A 22,394-nucleotide genomic window follows, 5' to 3' on the forward strand; every position below is an offset into this window, starting at 1 on the left:
CTCTAACTTTCTATGATTTGAACCTCTCCTGTGAGTCCAGTTTTAGATTCCGATGTTTCACTTCAGGTTTACTGTATCCCTTGGACCTTCTTACGATGAAACACAGAAATTGCATCCGAATTTAGTATAAACGGCACAATGCCGACATAAGTACAAGAGGACTGACACTCTAACTTTCTATGATTTGAACCTCTCTTGTGAATCCAGTTTTAGATTCCGATGCTTCACGTCAGGTTTACTGTATCCCTTGGACCTTCTTATTAACGATGAAATACAGAAATTGCATCCCAATTTAATACAAAAGGCACAATGCCGACTTAAGTACAAGAGGGATGACACTCTAACATTGTATGATTTGAACCTCTCCTGTGAGTCCACTTTTAGATTCCGATGCCTCACTTCAGGTTTACTGTATGCCTTGGACCTTCTTATTGACGATGAACCACAGAAATAGCATCCGAATTTAATACAAGAGTCCCAATGCCGACTTAAGTACAAGAGGACTGACACTCTAACATTCTATGATTTGAACCTCTCCTATGAGTCCAGTTTTAGATTCCGATGCTTCACTTCAGGTTTACTGTATCCCTTGGACCTTTTTATTAACGATGAAACACAGAAATTGCATCCGAATTTAATACAAAAGGCACAATGCCGACATAAGTACAAGAGGACTGACACTCTAACTTTCTATGATTTGAACATCTCTTGTGATTCCAGTTTTAGATTCCGATGCTTCACTTCAGGTTTACTGTATCCCTTGGACGTTCTTATTGGCGATGAAACACAGAAATTGCATCCGAATTTAATACAAAAGGCACAATGCCGACTTAAGTTCAAGAGGACTGACACTCTTACTTTCTATGATTTGAACCTCTCCAGTGAGTCCAGTTTTAGATTCCGATGCTTCACTACAGGTTTACTGTACCCCTTGGTCGTTCTTATTGACGATGAAACACAGAAATTGCATCCGAATTTAATACAATAGTCAAAATGCCGACTTAAGTACAAACGGACTGACACTCTAACTTTCTATGATTTGAACCTCTCCTGTTAGTACAGTTTTGAATTCCGATGCATCACTTCAGGTTTATTGTATCTCTTGGACCTTCTCATTAACGATGAAACACAGAAATTGCGTCCGAATTTAATACAAAATCACAATGCCGTCTTAAATACAAGAGGACTGACACTCTCACTTTCTATGATTTGAACCTCTCTTGTGAGTCCATATTTAGATTCTGATGCTTCACTTCAGGTGTACTGTATGCCTTGGACCTTCGTATTGACGATGAAACACAGAAATTGCATCCGAATTTAATACAAAAGTCACAATGCCGACTTAAGTACAAGTGGACTGACACTCTAACATTCTATGATTTGAACCTCTCCTGTGAGTCCAGTTTTAGATTCCGATGCTTCACTTCAGGTTTACTGTATCCCTTGGACCTTCTTATTAACGATGAAACACAGCAATTGCATCCAAATTCCATACGAAAGGCACAATGCCGACTTAAGTACAAGAGGACTGACACTCTTACTTTCTATGATTTGAACCTCTCCTGTGAGTCCACTTTTAGATTCCGATGCTTCACTTTTGGTTTACTGTATCACTTGGACCTTCTTATTAACGGTGAAACACAGAAATTGCATCCGAATTTAATACAAAAGGCACAATGCCGACATAAGTACAAGAGGACTGACACTCTAACTTTCTATGATTTGTACCTCTCGTGTAAGTCCAGTTTTAGACTCCGATACTTTACTTCAGGTTTACTGTATCCCTTGGACCTTCTTATTGACGATGAAACACAGAAATTGCATCCGAATTTAATACAAAAGGCACAATGCCGACTTAAGTACAACAGGAACTGACACTCTAACTTTCTATGATTTGTACCTCTCCCGTGAGTCCAGTTTTACATTCCTATGTTTCACTTCAGGTTTACTGTATCCCTTGGACTTTCTTATTAACGATGAAACACAGAAATTGCATCCGAATTTAATACAAACGTCACAATAAAGACTTAAGTACAAGAGGACTGACACTCTAACTTTCTATGATTTGAACCTCTCTTGTGAGTCCAGTCTTAGATTCCGATGCTTCACGTCAGGTGTACTGTATCACTTGGACCTTCTTATTAACGATGAAACACAGAAATTGCTTCCGAATTTAATACAAAAGTCACAATGCCGACTTAGGTACAAGAGGACTGACACCCTAACTTTCTATGATTTGAACCTCTCCTGTGATTCCAGCTTTACATTCCGATGCTTCACTTCAGGTTTACTGTAACCATTGGACCTTCTTATTAACGATGAAACACAGAAATTGCGTCCGAATTTAATACAAAAGGCACAATGACGACTTAAGTACAAGAGGACTGACACCCTAACTTTCTATGATTTTAACCTCTCTTGTGAATCTAGTATTAGATTCCGATGCTTCACGTCAGGTTTATAGTATCCCTTGGACCTTCTTATTAACGATGAAATACAGAAATTGCATCCGAATTTAATACAAAAGGCACAATGCCGACTTAAGTACAAGGGGGTTGACACTCTAACTTTGTATGATTTGAACCTCTCCTGTGAGTCCACTTTTAGATTCCAATGCCTCACTTCAGGTTTACTGTATGCCTTGGACCTTCTTATTGACGATGAAACACAGAAATTGCATCCGAATTTAATACAAAAGTCACAATGCCGGCTTAAGTACAAGAGGACTGACACTCTAACATTCTATGCTTTGAACCTCTCCTGTGAGTCCAGTTTTAGATTCCGATGCTTCACTTCAGGTTTACTGTATCCCTTGGACCTTTTTATTAACGATGAAACACAGAAATTGCATCCAAATTCAATACGAAAGGCACAATGCCGACTTAAGTACAAGAGGACTGACACTCTTACTTTCTAGGATTTGAACCTCTCCTGTGAGTACAGTTTTAGATTCCGATGCATCACTTCAGGTTTACTGTACCACTTGGACCTTCTTATTAACGATGAAACACAGAAATTGCATCCGAATTTAATGCAATTGGCACAATGCCGACTTATGTACAAGAAGACTGACACTCTAACTTTCTATGATTTGAACCTCTCCTGTGAGTCCAGTTTTAGATTCCGACTCTTCACTTCAGGTTTACTGTATCCCTAGGACCCTCTTATTGACGATGAAACACAGAAATTGCATCCGAATTTAATACAAAATGCACAATGCCGACATAAGTACAAGAGGACTGACACTCTAACTTTCTATATTTTGAACCTCTCCTGTGAGTCCAGTTTTAGATTCCGATGCATCACTTCAGGTTTACTGTATCCCTTGGAACTTCTTATTGACGATGAAACACAGAAATTGCATCAAAATTTAATACAAATGGCACAATGACGACTTAAGTACAAAAGGACTGACACTCTAACTTTCTATGATTTGAACCTTTCCTGTGAGTCCAGTTTTAGATTCCGATGCCTCACTGCAGGTTTACTGTATACCTTGGACCATGTTATTGACGCTGAAGCACAGAAATTTTCATCCGAATTTAATACAAAAGGCACAATGCCGAATTAAGTCCAAGAGGGTTGACACTCTAACTTTGTATGATTTGAACCTCTCCTGTGAGTCCACTTTTAGATTCCGATGCCACACTGCAGGTTTACTGTATACCTTGGACCATCTTATTGACGCTGAAGCACAGAAATTTGCATCCGAATTTAATACAAAAAGCACAATACCAACTTAAGTACAAGAGGACTGACACTAACTTTCTATGATTTGAACCTCTCCTGTGGGTCCACTTTAGATTCCGATGCTTCACTTCAGGTTTACTGTATCCCTTGGATCTTCCTATTAACGATGTAACAAAGAAATTGCATCCGAAATTAATACAAAAGTCACAATGCCGACTTAAGTACAAGAGGACTGACACTCTAACTTACTCGGGTTTGAACCTGTCCTGTGAGTCCAGTTTTAGATTCCGATGCTTCACTTCAGGTTTACTGAATCCCTTGGACCCTCTTATTGAGGATGAAACACAGAAATTGCATCCGAATTTAATACAAAAGGCACAATGCCGACATAAGTAAAAGAGGACTGACACTCTCACATTCTATGATTTGAACCTCTCCTGTGAGTCCAGTTTTAGATTCCGATGCCTCACTTCAGGTTTACTGTATCCCTTGGACCTTCATATTTACGATGAAATACAGAAATTGCATCCCAATTTAATACAAAAGTCACAATGCCGACTTAGGTACAAGAGGACTGACACCCTAACTTTCTATGATTTGAACCTCTCCTGTGAGTCCAGTTTTAGATTCCGATGCTTGACTTCAGGTTTACTGTATCCCTTGGACCTTCTTATTAACGATGAAACACAGAAATTGTATCCGAATTTAATACAAAAGGCACAATGCCGACTTAAGTTCAAGAGGACTCACTTTCTAACATTCTATGATTTGAACCTCTCCTGTGAGGTCAGTTTTAGAATCCAATGCTTCACTTCAGGTTTACTGTATCCCTTGGACCTTCTCATTGACGATGAAACACAGAAATTGCATCCGAATTTAATACAAAATTCACAATGCCGACTTAAGTACAAGAGGACTGCCACTCTAAATTTCTATGATTTGAACCTCTCTTATGAGTCCAGTTTTAGATTCCGATGCTTCACGTCAGGTTTGCTGTATCCTTTGGAACTTCTTATTAACGATGAAACACAGAAATTGCATCCGAATGTAATACAAAAGACACAATGCCGACTACAGTACAAGAGGACTACACTCTAACTTTCTATGATTTGAACCTCTCCTGTGAGTCCACTTTTAGATTCCGATGCTTCACTTCAGGTTTACTGTATCCGTTGGACCTTCTTATTAACGATGAAACACAGAAATTGCATCCGAATTTAATACAAAAGGCACAATGACGACTTAAGTACAAGAGGACTGACACCCTAACTTTCTATGATTTTAAACTCTCTTGTGAATCTAGTATTAGATTCCGATGCTTCACGTCAGGTTTATAGTATCCCTTGGACCTTCTTATTAACGATGAAATACAGAAATTGCATCCGAATTTAATACAAAAGGCACAATGCCGACTTAAGTACAAGGGGGTTGACACTCTAACTTTGTATGATTTGAACCTCTCCTGTGAGTCCACTTTTAGATTCCAATGCCTCACTTCAGGTTTACTGTATGCCTTGGACCTTCTTATTGACGATGAAACACAGAAATTGCATCCGAATTTAATACAAAAGTCACAATGCCGGCTTAAGTACAAGAGGACTGACACTCTAACATTCTATGCTTTGAACCTCTCCTGTGAGTCCAGTTTTAGATTCCGATGCTTCACTTCAGGTTTACTGTATCCCTTGGACCTTTTTATTAACGATGAAACACAGAAATTGCATCCAAATTCAATACGAAAGGCACAATGCCGACTTAAGTACAAGAGGACTGACACTCTTACTTTCTAGGATTTGAACCTCTCCTGTGAGTACAGTTTTAGATTCCGATGCATCACTTCAGGTTTACTGTACCACTTGGACCTTCTTATTAACGATGAAACACAGAAATTGCATCCGAATTTAATGCAATTGGCACAATGCCGACTTATGTACAAGAAGACTGACACTCTAACTTTCTATGATTTGAACCTCTCCTGTGAGTCCAGTTTTAGATTCCGACTCTTCACTTCAGGTTTACTGTATCCCTAGGACCCTCTTATTGACGATGAAACACAGAAATTGCATCCGAATTTAATACAAAATGCACAATGCCGACATAAGTACAAGAGGACTGACACTCTAACTTTCTATATTTTGAACCTCTCCTGTGAGTCCAGTTTTAGATTCCGATGCATCACTTCAGGTTTACTGTATCCCTTGGAACTTCTTATTGACGATGAAACACAGAAATTGCATCAAAATTTAATACAAATGGCACAATGACGACTTAAGTACAAAAGGACTGACACTCTAACTTTCTATGATTTGAACCTTTCCTGTGAGTCCAGTTTTAGATTCCGATGCCTCACTGCAGGTTTACTGTATACCTTGGACCATGTTATTGACGCTGAAGCACAGAAATTTTCATCCGAATTTAATACAAAAGGCACAATGCCGACTTAAGTCCAAGAGGGTTGACACTCTAACTTTGTATGATTTGAACCTCTCCTGTGAGTCCACTTTTAGATTCCGATGCCACACTGCAGGTTTACTGTATACCTTGGACCATCTTATTGACGCTGAAGCACAGAAATTTGCATCCGAATTTAATACAAAAAGCACAATACCAACTTAAGTACAAGAGGACTGACACTAACTTTCTATGATTTGAACCTCTCCTGTGGGTCCACTTTAGATTCCGATGCTTCACTTCAGGTTTACTGTATCCCTTGGATCTTCCTATTAACGATGTAACAAAGAAATTGCATCCGAAATTAATACAAAAGTCACAATGCCGACTTAAGTACAAGAGGACTGACACTCTAACTTACTCGGGTTTGAACCTGTCCTGTGAGTCCAGTTTTAGATTCCGATGCTTCACTTCAGGTTTACTGAATCCCTTGGACCCTCTTATTGAGGATGAAACACAGAAATTGCATCCGAATTTAATACAAAAGGCACAATGCCGACATAAAAGAGGACTGACACTCTCACATTCTATGATTTGAACCTCTCCTGTGAGTCCAGTTTTAGATTCCGATGCCTCACTTCAGGTTTACTGTATCCCTTGGACCTTCATATTTACGATGATATACAGAAATTGCATCCTAATTTAATACAAAAGTCACAATGCCGACTTAGGTACAAGAGGACTGACACCCTAACTTTCTATGTTTTGAACCTCTCCTGTGATTCCAGCTTTACATTCCGATGCTTCACTTTAGGTTTACTGTATCCCTTTGACCTTCTTATTAACGATGAAACACAGAAATTGCATCCGAATTTAATACAAAAGGCACAATGCCGACTTAAGTACAAGAGGACTGACACCCTAACTTTCTATGATTTGAACCTCTCCTGTGAGTCCAGTTTTAGATTCCGATGCTTCACTTCAGGTTTACTGTATACCTTGCTTCATCTTATTGACGATGAAGCTCAAAAATTGCATCCGAATTTAATACATAAGGCACAATGCCGACTTAAGTACAAGAGGACTGACACTCTAACTTTCTATAATTTGAACCTCTCCTGTGTGTCCAGTTTTAGATTCCAATGTTTCACTTCAGGTTTACTGTATCCCATGGACCTTCTTGTTAACAATGAAACACAGAAATTGCATCCGAATTTAATACAAAAGACACAATGCCGACTTAAGTACAAGAGGACTGACACTCTAAATTTCTATGAAATCAACCCCTTCTGTGAGTCCAGTTTTAGGCTCCGATGCTTCACTTCAGGTTTACTGTGTTCCTTGGACCCTCTTATTGACGGTGAAACACAGAAATTGCATCCTAATTTAATACAAAAGTCATAATGCCGACTTAAGAACAAGAGGATTGACACTATAACTCTCTATGATTTGAACCTCTCCTGTGATTCCAGTGATTCCAGTTTTACATTCCGATGCTTCACTTCAGGTTTACTGTATCCCTTGGACCTTCATATTAACGATGAAACACAGAAATTGCATCCGAATTTAATACAAAAGGCACAATGCCGACTTAAGTACAAGAGGGCTGACACCCTAACTTTCTATGATTTGAACCTCTCCTGTGAGTCCAGTTTTAGATTCCGATGCTTGACTTCAGGTTTACTGTATCCCTTGGACCTTCTTATTAACGATGAAACACAGAAATTGTATCCGAATTTAATACAAAAGGCACAATGCCGACTTAAGTTCAAGAGGACTCACTTTCTAACATTCTATGATTTGAACCTCTCCTGTGAGGTCAGTTTTAGAATCCAATGCTTCACTTCAGGTTTACTGTATCCCTTGGACCTTCTCATTGACGATGAAACACAGAAATTGCATCCGAATTTAATACAAAATTCACAATGCCGACTTAAGTACAAGAGGACTGCCACTCTAAATTTCTATGATTTGAACCTCTCTTATGAGTCCAGTTTTAGATTCCGATGCTTCACGTCAGGTTTGCTGTATCCTTTGGAACTTCTTATTAACGATGAAACACAGAAATTGCATCCGAATGTAATACAAAAGACACAATGCCGACTACAGTACAAGAGGACTACACTCTAACTTTTTTTGATTTGAACCTCTCCTGTGAGTCCACTTTTAGATTCCGATGCTTCACTTCAGGTTTACTGTATCCGTTGGACCTTCTTATTAACGATGAAACACAGAAATTGCATCCGAATTTAATACAAAAGGCACAATGCCGACTTAAGTATAAGAGGACTCACACTCTAACTTTCTATGATTTGAACCTCTCCCAAGAGTCCAGTTTTATTTTCCGATGCTTCACTTCAGGTTTACTGTATCCCTTGGACCTTCTTATTGACGATGAAACACAGAAATTGCATCCGAATTTAATACAAAAGGCACAATGCCGACATAAGTACAAGAGTACTGACACTCGAACTCTCTATGATTTGAACCTCTCCTGTGAACCCAGTATTATATTCCGATGCTTCACTTCAGGTTTACTGTATCCCTTGGACTTCTTATTGACGATGAAACACAGAAATTGCATCCGAATTTAATACAAAAGGCACAATGCCGACTTAAGTACAAGAGGACTGAACCTTAACTTTCTATGATTTGACCCTCTCCTGTGAGTCCAGTTTTAGATTCCGATGCTACACTTCAGGCTTACTGTATCCCTTGGACCTTCTTATTGACGATGAAACACAAAAATGCATCCGATTTTAATACAAAAGTCTTAATGCCGACTTAAGTACAAGAGGACGGACACTCTAACTTTCTATGAATTGAACCTCTCCTGAGAGTCCAGTTTAAGATTCCGATGCTTCACTTCAGGTTTACTGTATCCCTAGGACCTTCTTATTGACGATGAAACACAGATATTGCATCCGAATTTAATACAAAAGTCACAATGCCGACTTAAGTACAAGAGGACTGACACTCTAACTGTCTATGATTTGAACCTCTCCTGTGAGTCCAGTTTTAGTTTCCGATGCTTCACTTCAGGTTTACTGTATACCTTGGACCATCTTATTGACGATGACGCTCAAAAATTGCATCCGAATTTAACACAAAAGGCTCAATGCCGACTTAAGTACAAGAGGAGTGACACTCTAACTTTCTATGATTTGAACCTCTCCTGTGAGTCCAGTTTTAGATTCCGATGCTTGACTTCAGGTTGACTGTATCCCTTGGACCTTCTTATTAACGATGAAACACAGAAATTGTATCCGAATTTAATACAAAAGGCACAATGCCGGCTTAAGTACAAGAGGACTGACATTCTAACATTCTATGATTTGAACCTCTCCTGTGAGGTCAGTTTTAGAATCCAATGCTTCACTTCAGGTTTACTGTATCCCTTGGACCTTCCAATTGACGATGAAACACAGAAATATCATCCGAATTTAATACAAACGTTACAATGCCGACTTAAGTACAAGAGAACTGACACTGTAACTTTCTATGATATGAACCTCTCCTGTGAGTCCAGTTTTAGATTCCGATGCTTCACTTCAGGTTTACGGTATCCCTTGGACCTTCTTATTAACGATGAAACACAGAAATTGCATCCGAATTTAATGCAAAAGGCACTATGCCGACTTAAGTACAAGAGGACTGACACTCTAACTTTCTATGATTTGAACCTCTCCTGTGAGTCCAGTTTTAGATTCCGATGCTTCACTTCAGGTTTACTGTATCCCTTGGACCTTCTTATTGATAGTGAAACACAAAAGTTGCATCCGAATTTAATACAAAAGCACAATGCCGACTTAAGAACAAGAAAACTGACACTCTATATTTCTATGATTTGAACCTCTCCCAAGAGTCCAGTTTTATTTTCCGATGCTTCACTTCAGGTTTACTGTATCCCTTGGACCTTCTTATTGACGATGAAACACAGAAATTGCATCCGAATTTAATACAAAAGGCACAATGCCGACATAAGTACAAGAGTACTGACACTCGAACTCTCTATGATTTGAACCTCTCCTGTGAACCCAGTATTATATTCCGATGCTTCACTTCAGGTTTACTGTATCCCTTGGACCTTCTTATTGACGATGAAACACAGAAATTGCATCCGAATTTAATACAAAAGGCACAATGCCGACTTAAGTACAAGAGGACTGAACCTTAACTTTCTATGATTTGACCCTCTCCTGTGAGTCCAGTTTTAGATTCCGATGCTACACTTCAGGCTTACTGTATCCCTTGGACCTTCTTATTGACGATGAAACACAAAAATGCATCCGATTTTAATACAAAAGTCTTAATGCCGACTTAAGTACAAGAGGACGGACACTCTAACTTTCTATGAATTGAACCTCTCCTGAGAGTCCAGTTTAAGATTCCGATGCTTCACTTCAGGTTTACTGTATCCCTAGGACCTTCTTATTGACGATGAAACACAGATATTGCATCCGAATTTAATACAAAAGTCACAATGCCGACTTAAGTACAAGAGGACTGACACTCTAACTGTCTATGATTTGAACCTCTCCTGTGAGTCCAGTTTTAGTTTCCGATGCTTCACTTCAGGTTTACTGTATACCTTGGACCATCTTATTGACGATGACGCTCAAAAATTGCATCCGAATTTAACACAAAAGGCTCAATGCCGACTTAAGTACAAGAGGAGTGACACTCTAACTTTCTATGATTTGAACCTCTCCTGTGAGTCCAGTTTTAGATTCCGATGCTTGACTTCAGGTTTACTGTATCCCTTGGACCTTCTTATTAACGATGAAACACAGAAATTGTATCCGAATTTAATACAAAAGGCACAATGCCGGCTTAAGTACAAGAGGACTGACATTCTAACATTCTATGATTTGAACCTCTCCTGTGAGGTCAGTTTTAGAATCCAATGCTTCACTTCAGGTTTACTGTATCCCTTGGACCTTCTAATTGACGATGAAACACAGAAATATCATCCGAATTTAATACAAACGTTACAATGCCGACTTAAGTACAAGAGAACTGACACTGTAACTTTCTATGATATGAACCTCTCCTGTGAGTCCAGTTTTAGATTCCGATGCATCACTTCAGGTTTACGGTATCCCTTGGACCTTCTTATTAACGATGAAACACAGAAATTGCATCCGAATTTAATGCAAAAGGCACTATGCCGACTTAAGTACAAGAGGACTGACACTCTAACTTTCTATGATTTGAACCTCTCCTGTGAGTCCAGTTTTAGATTCCGATGCTTCACTTCAGGTTTACTGTATCCCTTGGACCTTCTTATTGATAGTGAAACACAAAAGTTGCATCCGAATTTAATACAAAAGCACAATGCCGACTTAAGTACAAGAGAACTGACACTGTAACTTTCTATGATATGAACCTCTCCTGTGAGTCCAGTTTTAGATTCCGATGCTTCACTTCAGGTTTACGGTATCCCTTGGACCTTCTTATTAACGATGAAACACAGAAATTGCATCCGAATTTAATGCAAAAGGCACTATGCCGACTTAAGGACAAGAGGACTGACACTCTAACTTTCTATGATTTGAACCTCTCCTGTGAGTCCAGTTTTAGATTCCGATGCTACACTTCAGGTTTACTGTATACCTTGGACTATCATATTGACGATGAAGCACAGATATTGCATCTGAATTTAATACAAAGGGCACAATGCAGACTTACGTACAAGAGGACTGACACTCTAACTTTCTATGATTTGAACCTCTCCTGTGAGTCCAGTTTTAGATTCCGATGCTTCACTTCAGGTTTACTGTATCCCTTGGACCTTCTTATTGATAGTGAAACACAAAAGTTGCATCCGAATTTAATACAAAAGCACAATGCCGACTTAAGAACAAGAAAACTGACACTCTATATTTCTATGATTTGAACCTCTCCTGTGAGTCCAGTTTTAGATTCCGGTGCTTCACTTCAGGTTTACTGTAGCCCTTGGACCTTCTTATTGACGATGAAATACAGAAATTGCATACGAATGTAATACAAAAGTCACAATACCGACCTTAGTACAAGAGGACTGTAACTCTAACTTTCTATGATTTGAACCTCTACTGTGAGTCCAGTTATTTTTATTCCGATGCTTCTCTTCAGGTTTACTGTATTCCTTGGACCTTCTTATTGACGATGAAACACAGAAATTGCATCCGAATTTAATACAAAAGGCACAATGCCGACTTAAGTACAAGAGGACTGACACTCTAACTCTCTACGATTTGAACCTCTCCTGTGAGTCCAGTATTTATTCCGATGCTTCACTTCAGGTTTACTGTATCCCTTGGACCTTCTTATTGACGATGAAACACAGAAATTGCATCCGAATTTAATACAAAAGGCACATTGCCGACTTAAGTACAAGAGGACTGAACCTTAACTTTCTATGATTTGACCCTCTCCTGTGAATCCAGTTTTAGATTTCGATGCTACACTTCAGGCTTACTTTATCCCTTGGACCTTCTTATTGACGATGAAACACAAAAATTGCATCCGAATTTAATACAAAAGTCTTAATGCCGACTTAAGTACAAGAGGACGGACACTCTAACTTTCTATGAATTGAACCTCTCCTGTGAGTCCAGTTTAAGATTCCGATGCTTCACTTCAGGTTTACTGTATCCCTTGGACCTTCTTATTGACGATGAAACACAAAAATTGCATCCGAATTGAACACAAAAGTCTTAATGCCGACTTAACTACAAGAGGACGGACACTCTAACTTTCTATGAATTGAACCTCTCCTGTGAGTCCACTTTTAGATTCCGATGCTTCACTTCAGGTTTACTGTATCAGTTGGACCTTCTTATTAACGATGAAACACAGAAATTGCGTCCGAATTTAATACAAATGTCACAATGCCGACTTAAGTACAAGAGGACTGACACTCTAACACTCTATGATTTGAACTTCTCCTGTGAGTCCAGTATTATATTCCGATGCTTCACTTCAGGTTTACTGTATCCCTCGGACCTTCTTATTGACGATGAAACACCGAAATTGCATCTGAATTTAATACAAAATTCACAATGCCGACTTAAGTACTAGAGGACCGACACTCTAACTTTCTATGATTTGAACCTCTCCTGTGAGTCCAGTTTTCGAATCCGTTGCTTCACTTCAGGTTTACTCTATCCCTTGGACCTTCTTATTGACGATGAAACACGGAAATTGCATCCGAATTTAATACAAAAGTCACAATGCCGACTTAAGTACAAGAGGACTGACACTCTAACTTTCTATGATTTGGACCTCTCCTGGGAGTCCAGTTTTAGATTCCGATACTTTACATCAGGTTTACTGTATCCCTTGGACCTTCTTATTGACGATGAAACACAGAAATTGCATTCGAATTTAATACAAAAGGCACAATGCCTACTTAAGTACAAGAGGAGTGAATGTCCAACTTTCTATTATTTGAACCTCTCCTGTGAGTCCAGTTTTAGATTCCGATGCCTCACTTCAGGTTTACTGTATCCCTTGGACCTTCTTATTAACGATGAAACACAGAAATTGTATCCGAATTTAATACAAAAGGCACAATGCCGACTTAAGTACAAGAGGACTGAACCTTAACTTTCTATTATTTGAACCTCTCCAGTGAGTCCAGTTTTAGATTCCGATGCTTCACTTCAGGGTTACTGTATACCTTGGAACGTCTTATTGACGATGAAGCATAGAAATTGCATCCGAATTTAATACAAAATGCACAATGCCGACTTAAGTACATGAGGATTGACACTCTTACTTACTATGATTTGAACCTCTCCTGTGAGACCAGTTTTAGATTCCGATGCTTTACTTCAGGTTTACTGTATACCTTGGACCATCTTATTGACGATGACGTTCAAAAATTGCATCCGAATTTAATACAAAAGTCACAATGCCGACTTAAGTACAAGAGGACTGACACTCTAACTATCTATGGTTTGAACCTCTCCTGTGAGTCCAGTTTTAGATTCCGATGCTTGACTTCAGGTTTACTGTATCCCTTGGACCTTCTTATTAACGATGAAACACAGAAATGTATCCGAATTTAATACAAAAGGCACAATGCCAACTTAAGTACAAGAGGACTGACACTCTAACATTCTATGATTTGAACCTCTCCTGTGAGGTCAGTTTTAGAATACAATGCTTCACTTCAGGTTTACTGTATCCCTTGGACCTTCTCACTGACGATGAAACACAGAAATTGCATCCGAATTTAAAAAAAATTCACAATGCCGACTTAAGTACAAGAGGAGTGCCACTCTAAATTTCTATGATTTGAACCTCTCTTGTGAGTCCAGTTTTAGATTCCGATGCTTCACGTCAGGTTTACTATATCCTTTGGACCTTCTTACTAACGATGAAACACAGAAATTGCATCCGAATGTAATACAAAAGGCACAATGCCGACTTCAGTACAAGAGGACTGACACTCTAACTTTCTATGATTTGAACCTCTCCTGTGAGTCCACTTTTAGATTCCGATGCTTCACTTCAGGTTTACTGTATCCGTTGGACCTTCTTATTAACGATGAAACACAGAAATTGCATCCGAATTTAATACAAAAGGCACAATGCCGACTTAAGTATAAGAGGACTGACACACTAACTTTCTATGATTTGAACCTCTCCCAAGAGTCCAGTTTTATTTTCCGATGCTTCACTTCTGGTTTACTGTATCCCTTGGACCTTCTTATTGACGATGAAACACAGAAATTGCATCCGAATTTAATACAAAAGTCACAATGCCGACTTAAGTACAAGAGGACTGACACTCTAACTCTTTATGATTTGAACCTCTCCTGTGAGTCCAGTATTATATTCCGATGCTTCACTTCAGGTTTACTGTATCCCTTGGACCTTCTTATTGACGATGAAACACAGAAATTGCATCCGAATTTAATACAAAAGTCACAATGCCGACTTAAGTACAAGAGGACTGACACGCTAACTTTCTATGATTTGAACCTCTCCTGTGAGTCCAGTTTTCGATTCTGTTGCTTCACTTCAAGTTTAGTCTATCCCTTGCACCTTCTTATTGACGATGAAACACAGAAATTGCATCCGAATTTAATACAAAAGTCACAATGCCGACTTAAGTACAAGAAGACTGACACTTTCACTTTCTATGATTTGGACCTCTCCTGGGAGTCCAGTTTTCGATTCCGATGCTTCACTTCAGGTTTACTGTATCCCTTGGACCTTTTTATTGACGATGAAACACAGAAATTGCATCCGAATGTAATACAAAAAGCACAATGACGACTTAAGTACAAGAGGAATGAACCTTAACTTTCTATGATTTGACCCTCTCCTGTGAGTCCAGTTTTAGATTCCGATGCTACACTTCAGGCTTACTGTATCCCCTGGACCTTCTTATTGACGATGAAACACAAAAATTGCATCCGAATTTAATACAAAAGTCTTAATGCCGACTTAAGTACAAGAGGACGGACACTCTAACTTTCTATGAATTGAACCTCTCCTGTGAGTCCAGTTTAAGATTCCGATGCTTCACTTCAGATTTACTGTATCCCTAGGACCTTCTTATTGACGATGAAACACAGAAATTGCATCCGAATTTAATACAAAAGTCACAATGCCAACTTAAGTACAAGAGGACTGACACTCTAACTGTCTATGATTTGAACCTCTCCTGTGAGTCCCGTTTTAGATTCCGATGTTTCACTTCAGGTTTACTGTATCCCTTGGACCTCTTTATTAGCGATGAAGCACAGAAACTGCATTAGAATTTAATACAAAAGGCACAATGCCGACTTAAGTACAAGAGGACTGACACTCAAACTTCCTATGATTTGAACCTCTCCTGTGAGTCCAGTTTTAGATTCCGATTCTTTACATCAGGTTTACTGTATCCCTTGGACCTTCTTATTAACGATGAAACACAGAAATTGTATCCGAATTTAATACAAAAGGCACAATGCCGACTTAACTACAAGAGGACTGACACTCTAACATTCTATGATTTGAACCTCTCCTGTTAGGTCAGTTTTAGAATCCAATGCTTCTCTTCAGGTTTACTGTATCCCTTGGACCTTCTCATTGACGATGAAACACAGAAATTGCATGCGAATTTAATGCAAAATTCACAACGCCGACTTAAGTACAAGAGGAGTGCCACTCTAAATTTCTATGATTTGAACCTCTCTTGTGAGTCCAGTTTTAGATTCCAATGCTTCACGTCAGGTTTACTGTATCCTTTGGACCTTCTTATTAACGATGAAACACAGAAATTGCATCCGAATGTAATACAAAAGGCACAATGCCGACTTCAGTACAAGAGGACTGACACTCTAACTTTCTATGATTTGAACCTCTCCTGTGAGTCCACTTTTAGATTCCGATGCTTCACCTCCGGTTTACTGTATCCGTTAGACCTTCTTATTAACGATGAAATACAGAAATAGCATCCGAATTTAATACAAAAGGCACAATGCCGACTTAAGTATAAGAGGAATGACACTTTAACTTTCTATGATTTGAACCTCTCGCAAGAGTCCAGTTTTATTTTCCGATGCTTCACTTCAGCTTTACTGTATCCCTTGGACATTCTTATAGACGATGAAACACAGAAATTGCATCCGAATTTAATACAAAAGTCACAATGCCGTCTTAAGTACAAGAGGACTGACACTCTAACTCTCTATGATTTGAACCTCTCCTGTGAGTCCAGTATTATATTCCGATGCTTCACTTCAGGTTTACTGTATCCCTTAGACCTTCTTATTGACGATGAAACACAGAAATTGCATCCGAATTTAATACAAAAGTCACAATGCCGACTTAAGTACAAGAGGACTGACACTCTAACTTTCTATGATTTGAACCTCTCCTGTGAGTCCAGTTTTCGATTCCGTTGCTTCACTTCAGGTTTACTCTATCCCTTGGACCTTCTTATTGACGATGAAACACAGAAATTGCATCCGAATTTAATACAAAAGTCACAATGCCGACTTAAGTACAAGAGAACTGACACTCTCACGTTCTATGATTTGGACCTCTCCTGGGAGTCCAGTTTTCGATTCCGATGCTTCATTTCAGGTTTGCTGTATCCCTTGGACATTCTTATTGACGATGAAACACAGAAATTGCATCCGAATTTAATACAAAAGGCACAATGCGCACTTAAGTACAAGAGGACTGAACCTTAACATTCTATGATTTGAACCTCTCCTGTGAGTCCAGTTTTAGATTCCGATGCTTCACTTCAGGCTTACTGTATCCCTTGGACCTTATTATTGACGATGAAACATAGAAATTGCATCCGAAATTTTACAAAAGTCTTAATGCCGACTTAAGTACAAGAGAACGGACACTCTAACTTTCTATGAATTGAACCTCTCCTGTGAGTCCAGTTTTGGATTCCGATGCTTCACTTCAGGTTTACTGTATCCCTAGGACCTTCTTATTGACGATTAAACACAGAAATTGCATCCGAATTTAATACAAAAGTCACAATGCCGACTTAAGTACAAGAGGACTGACACTCTAACTGTCTATGATTTCAACCTCTCCTGTGAGTCCCATTTTAGATTACGATGTTTCACTTCAGGTTTTCTGTATCCCTTAGACCTTCTTATTAGCGATGAAGCACAGAAATTGCATTAGAATTTAATACAAAAGGCACAATGCCGACTTAAGTACAAGAAGACTGACACTCTAACTTTCTTTGATTAGAACCTCTCCTGTGAGTCCAGTTTTAGATTCCGATACTTTGCATCAGGTTTACTGTATCCCTTGGACCTTCTTATTGACGATGAAACACAGATATTGCATCCGAATTTAATACAAAAGCACAATGCCGACTTAAGAACTAAAGGACTGACACTCTAACTCTCTACGATTTGAACCTCTCCCGTGAGTCCAGATTTATTTTCTGATGCTTCACTTCATTTTTACTATATACCTTGGACTATCTTATTGACGATGAAGCACAAAAATTGCATCCGAATTTAATGCAAAAGACACAATGCCAACTTATGTACAAGAGGACTAACACTCTAACTTCCTATGATTTGAACCTCTCCAGTGAGTCCAGTTTTAGATTCCGATGCTTCACTTCAGGTTTACTGTATCCCTTTGGGCCTTCTTATTACGATGAAACACAGAAATTGGATCCGAATTTAATACAAAAGTCAGAATGTCGACTTAAGTACAAGAGGACTGACTGTAACTTTCTATGATTTGAACCTCTCCTGTGCGTCCAGTTTTAGATTCCGATGCTTCACTTCAGGTTTACTGTATCCCTTGGACCATCTTATTGACGATGAAACACAGAAATTGCATCCGAATTTAATACAATAGTCATAATGCCGACTTAAGTACAAGAGGACTGACACTCTAACTTTCTATGATTTGAACCTCTCCTGTGAGTCCAGTTATGAATTCCGATGCTTCACTTCAAGTTTGTTGTATCTCTTGGACCTTCTTATTAACGATGAAACACAGAAATTGCATCCGAAATTAATACAAAAGTCACAATGCCGACTTAAGTACAAGAGGACTGACACACTCACTTTTTATGATTTGAACCTCTCTTGTGAGGCCAGTTTTAGATTCCGATGCTTCACTTCAGGTCTACTGTATGCCTTGGACCTTCTTATTGACGATGAAACACAGAAAATGCATCCGAATTTAATACAAAAGTCACAATGCCGACTTAGGTACAAGAGGACTGACACTCTAACATTCTATGATTTGAACCTCTCCTGTGAGTCCAGTTGTCGATTCCGATGCTTCACTTTAGGTTTACTGTATCCCTTGGACCTTCTTATTAACAATGAAACACAGAAATTGCACTCGAATTTAATACAAAATGCACAATGCCGACATAAGTACAAGCGGACTAACACTCTAACTTTCTGTGATTTGAACATCCCTTGTGATTCCAGTTTTAGATTCTGATGCTTGACTTCAGATTTATTGTATCCCTTAAACCTTCTTATTGACGATGAAACACAGAAATTGAATCCGAGGTTAATACTAATGGCACAATGCCGACTTAAGTACAAGAGGACTGACACTCTAACTTTCTATGATTGGAACCTCTCCTGTGAGTCCAGTTTTAGTTTCCGATGCTTCACTTCAGGTTTTGTGCATAACTTGGACTTTCTTATTGACGATGAAACACAGAAATTGGGTCCCAATTTAATACAAAAGGCACAATGCCGACATAAGTACAAGATGACTGACACTCTCACATTCTATGATTTGAACCTCTCCTGTGAGTCCCGTAATAGATTCCGATGCTTCACATCAGGTTTACTGTATCCCTTGGACCCTCTTATTGACGATGAAACACAGAAATTGCCTCCGAGTTTAATACAAAAGGCACAATGCCGACATAAGTACAAGAGGACGGACACTCTAACTTTCTATGAATTGAACCTCTCCTGTGAGTCCAGTTTATGATTCCGATGCTTCACTTCAGGTTTACTGTATCACTAGGACCTTCTTATTGACGATGAAACACAGAAATTGCATTCCAATTTAATATAAAAGGCACAATGCCGACTTAAGTACAAGAGGAGTGAATGTCTAACTTTCTATTATTTGAACCTCTCCTGTGAGTCCAGTTTTAGATTCCGATGCCATACTTCAGGTTTACTGTATCCCTTGGACCTTCTTATTAACGATGAAACACAGAAATTGTATCCGAATTTAATACAAAAGGCACAATGCCGACCTAAGTACAAGAGTACTGACACCCTAACTTTCTATGATTTGAAACTCTCCTGTGAGTCCAGTTTTAGATTGCGATGCTTCACTTCAGGTTTACTGTATCCTTTGGACCTTCTTATTAACGATGAAACACAGAAATTGCATCCGAATGTAATACAAAAGGCACAATGCCGACTTCAGTACAAGAGGACTGACACTCTAACTTTCTATGATTTGAACCTCTCCTGTGAGTCCACTTTTAGATTCCGATGCTTCACTTCAGGTTTACTGTATCCGTTGGACCTTCTTATTAACGATGAAACACAGAAATTGCATCCGAATTTAATACAAAAGGCACAATGCCGACTTAAGTATAAGAGGACTGACACACTAACTTTCTATGATTTGAACCTCTCCCAAGAGTCCAGTTTTATTTTCCGATGCTTCACTTCAGGTTTACTGTATCCCTTGGACCTTCTTATTGACGATGAAACACAGAAATTGAATCCGAATTTAATACAAAAGTCACAATGCCGACTTAAGTACAAGAGGACTGACACTCTAACTCTTTATGATTTGAACCTCTCCTGTGAGTCCAGTATTATATTCCGATGCTTCACTTCAGGTTTACTGTATCCCTTGGACCTTCTTATTGACGATGAAACACAGAAATTGCATCCGAATTTAATACAAAAGTCACAATGCCGACTTACGTACAAGAGGACTGACACTCTAACTTTCTATGATTTGAAATTCTCCTGTGAGTCCTGTTTTCGATTCTGTTGCTTCACTTCAAGTTTACTCTATCCCTTGAACCTTCTTATTGACGATGAAACACAGAAATTGCATCCGAATTTAATACAAAAGTCACAATGCCGACTTAAGTACAAGAAGACTGACACTTTCACTTTCTATGATTTGGACCTCTGCTGGGAATCCAGTTTTCGATTCCGATGATTCCCTTCAGGTTTAGTGTATCCCTTGGACCTTTTTATTGACGATGAAACACAGAAATTGCATCCGAATTTAATACAAAAGGCACAATGCCGACTTAAGTACAAGAGGACTGAACCTTAACTTTCTATGATTTGACCCTCTCCTGTGAGTCCAGTTTTAGATTCCGATGCTACACTTCAGGCTTACTGTATCCCTTGGACCTTCTTATTGACGATGAAACACAAAAATTGCATCCGATTTTAATACAAAAGTCTTAATGCCGACTTAAGTACAAGAGGACGGACACTCTAACTTTCTATGAATTGAACCTCCCCTGTGAGTCCAGTTTAAGATTCCGATGCTTCACTTCAGGTTTACTGTATCCCTAGGACCTTCTTATTGGCGATGAAACACAGAAATTGCATCCGAATTTAATACAAAAGTCACAATGCCGACTTAAGTACAAGAGGACTGACACTCTAACTGTCTATGATTTGAACCTCTCCTGTGAGTCCCGTTTTCGATTCCGATGTTTCACTTCAGGTTTACTGTATCCCTTGTACCTTCTTATTAGTGATGAAGCACAGAAATTGCATTAGAATTTAATACAAAAGGCACAATGCCGACTTAAGTACAAGAGGACTGACACTCTAACTTTCTATGATTTGAACCTCTCCTGAGAGTACAGTTTTAGATTCTGATACTTTACATCAGGTTTACTGTATCCCTTGGACCTTCTTATTGACGATGAAACACAGAAATTGCATCCGAATTTAATACAAAAGGCGCAATGCCGACTTAAGTACAAGAGGAAAGAATGTCTAACTTTCTATGATTTGAACCTGTCCTGTGAGTCCAGTTTTAGATTCCGATGCCTCACTTCAGGTTTACTGTATCCCTTGGACCTTCTTATTAACGATGAAACGCAGAAATTGTATCCGAATTTATTACAAAAGGCACAATGCCGACGTAACTACAAGAGGACTGACACTCTAACATTCTATGATTTGAACCTCTCCTGTGAGGTCAGTTTTAGAATCCAATGCTTCACTTCAGGTTTACTGTATCCCTTGGACCTTCTCATTGACGATGAAACACAGAAATTGCATCCGAATTTAATACAAAAGTCACAATGCCGACTTAAGTACAAGAGAACTGACACTCTCACGTTCTATGATTTGGACCTCTCCTGGGAGTCCAGTTTTCGATTCCGATGCTTCACTTCAGGTTTACTGTATCCCTTGGGCGTTCTTATTGACGATGAAACACAGAAATTGCATCCGAATTTAATACAAAAGCACAATGCCGACTTAAGAACAAAAGTACTGACACTCTAACTCTCTACGATTTGAACCTCTCCTGTGAGTCCAGATTTAATTTTCCGATGCTTCACTTCATTTTTACTATATACCTTGGACTATCTTATTGACGCTGAAGCACAGAAATTGCATCCGAATTTAATGCAAAAGACACAATGCCGACTTATGTACAAGAGGACTGACTGTAACTTTCTATGATTTGAACCTTTCCTGTGGGTCCAGTTTTAGATTCCGATGCTTCACTTCAGGTTTACTGTATCCCTTGGACCATCTTATTGACGATGAAACACAGAAATTGCATCCGAATTTAATGCAATAGTCATAATGCCGACTTAAGTACAAGAGGACTGACACTCTAACTTTCTATGA

This window comes from Schistocerca serialis, chromosome 12 (assembly GCF_023864345.2).
Source record: "Schistocerca serialis cubense isolate TAMUIC-IGC-003099 chromosome 12, iqSchSeri2.2, whole genome shotgun sequence".
NCBI classification, from domain to species: Eukaryota; Metazoa; Arthropoda; class Insecta; order Orthoptera; family Acrididae; genus Schistocerca; species Schistocerca serialis.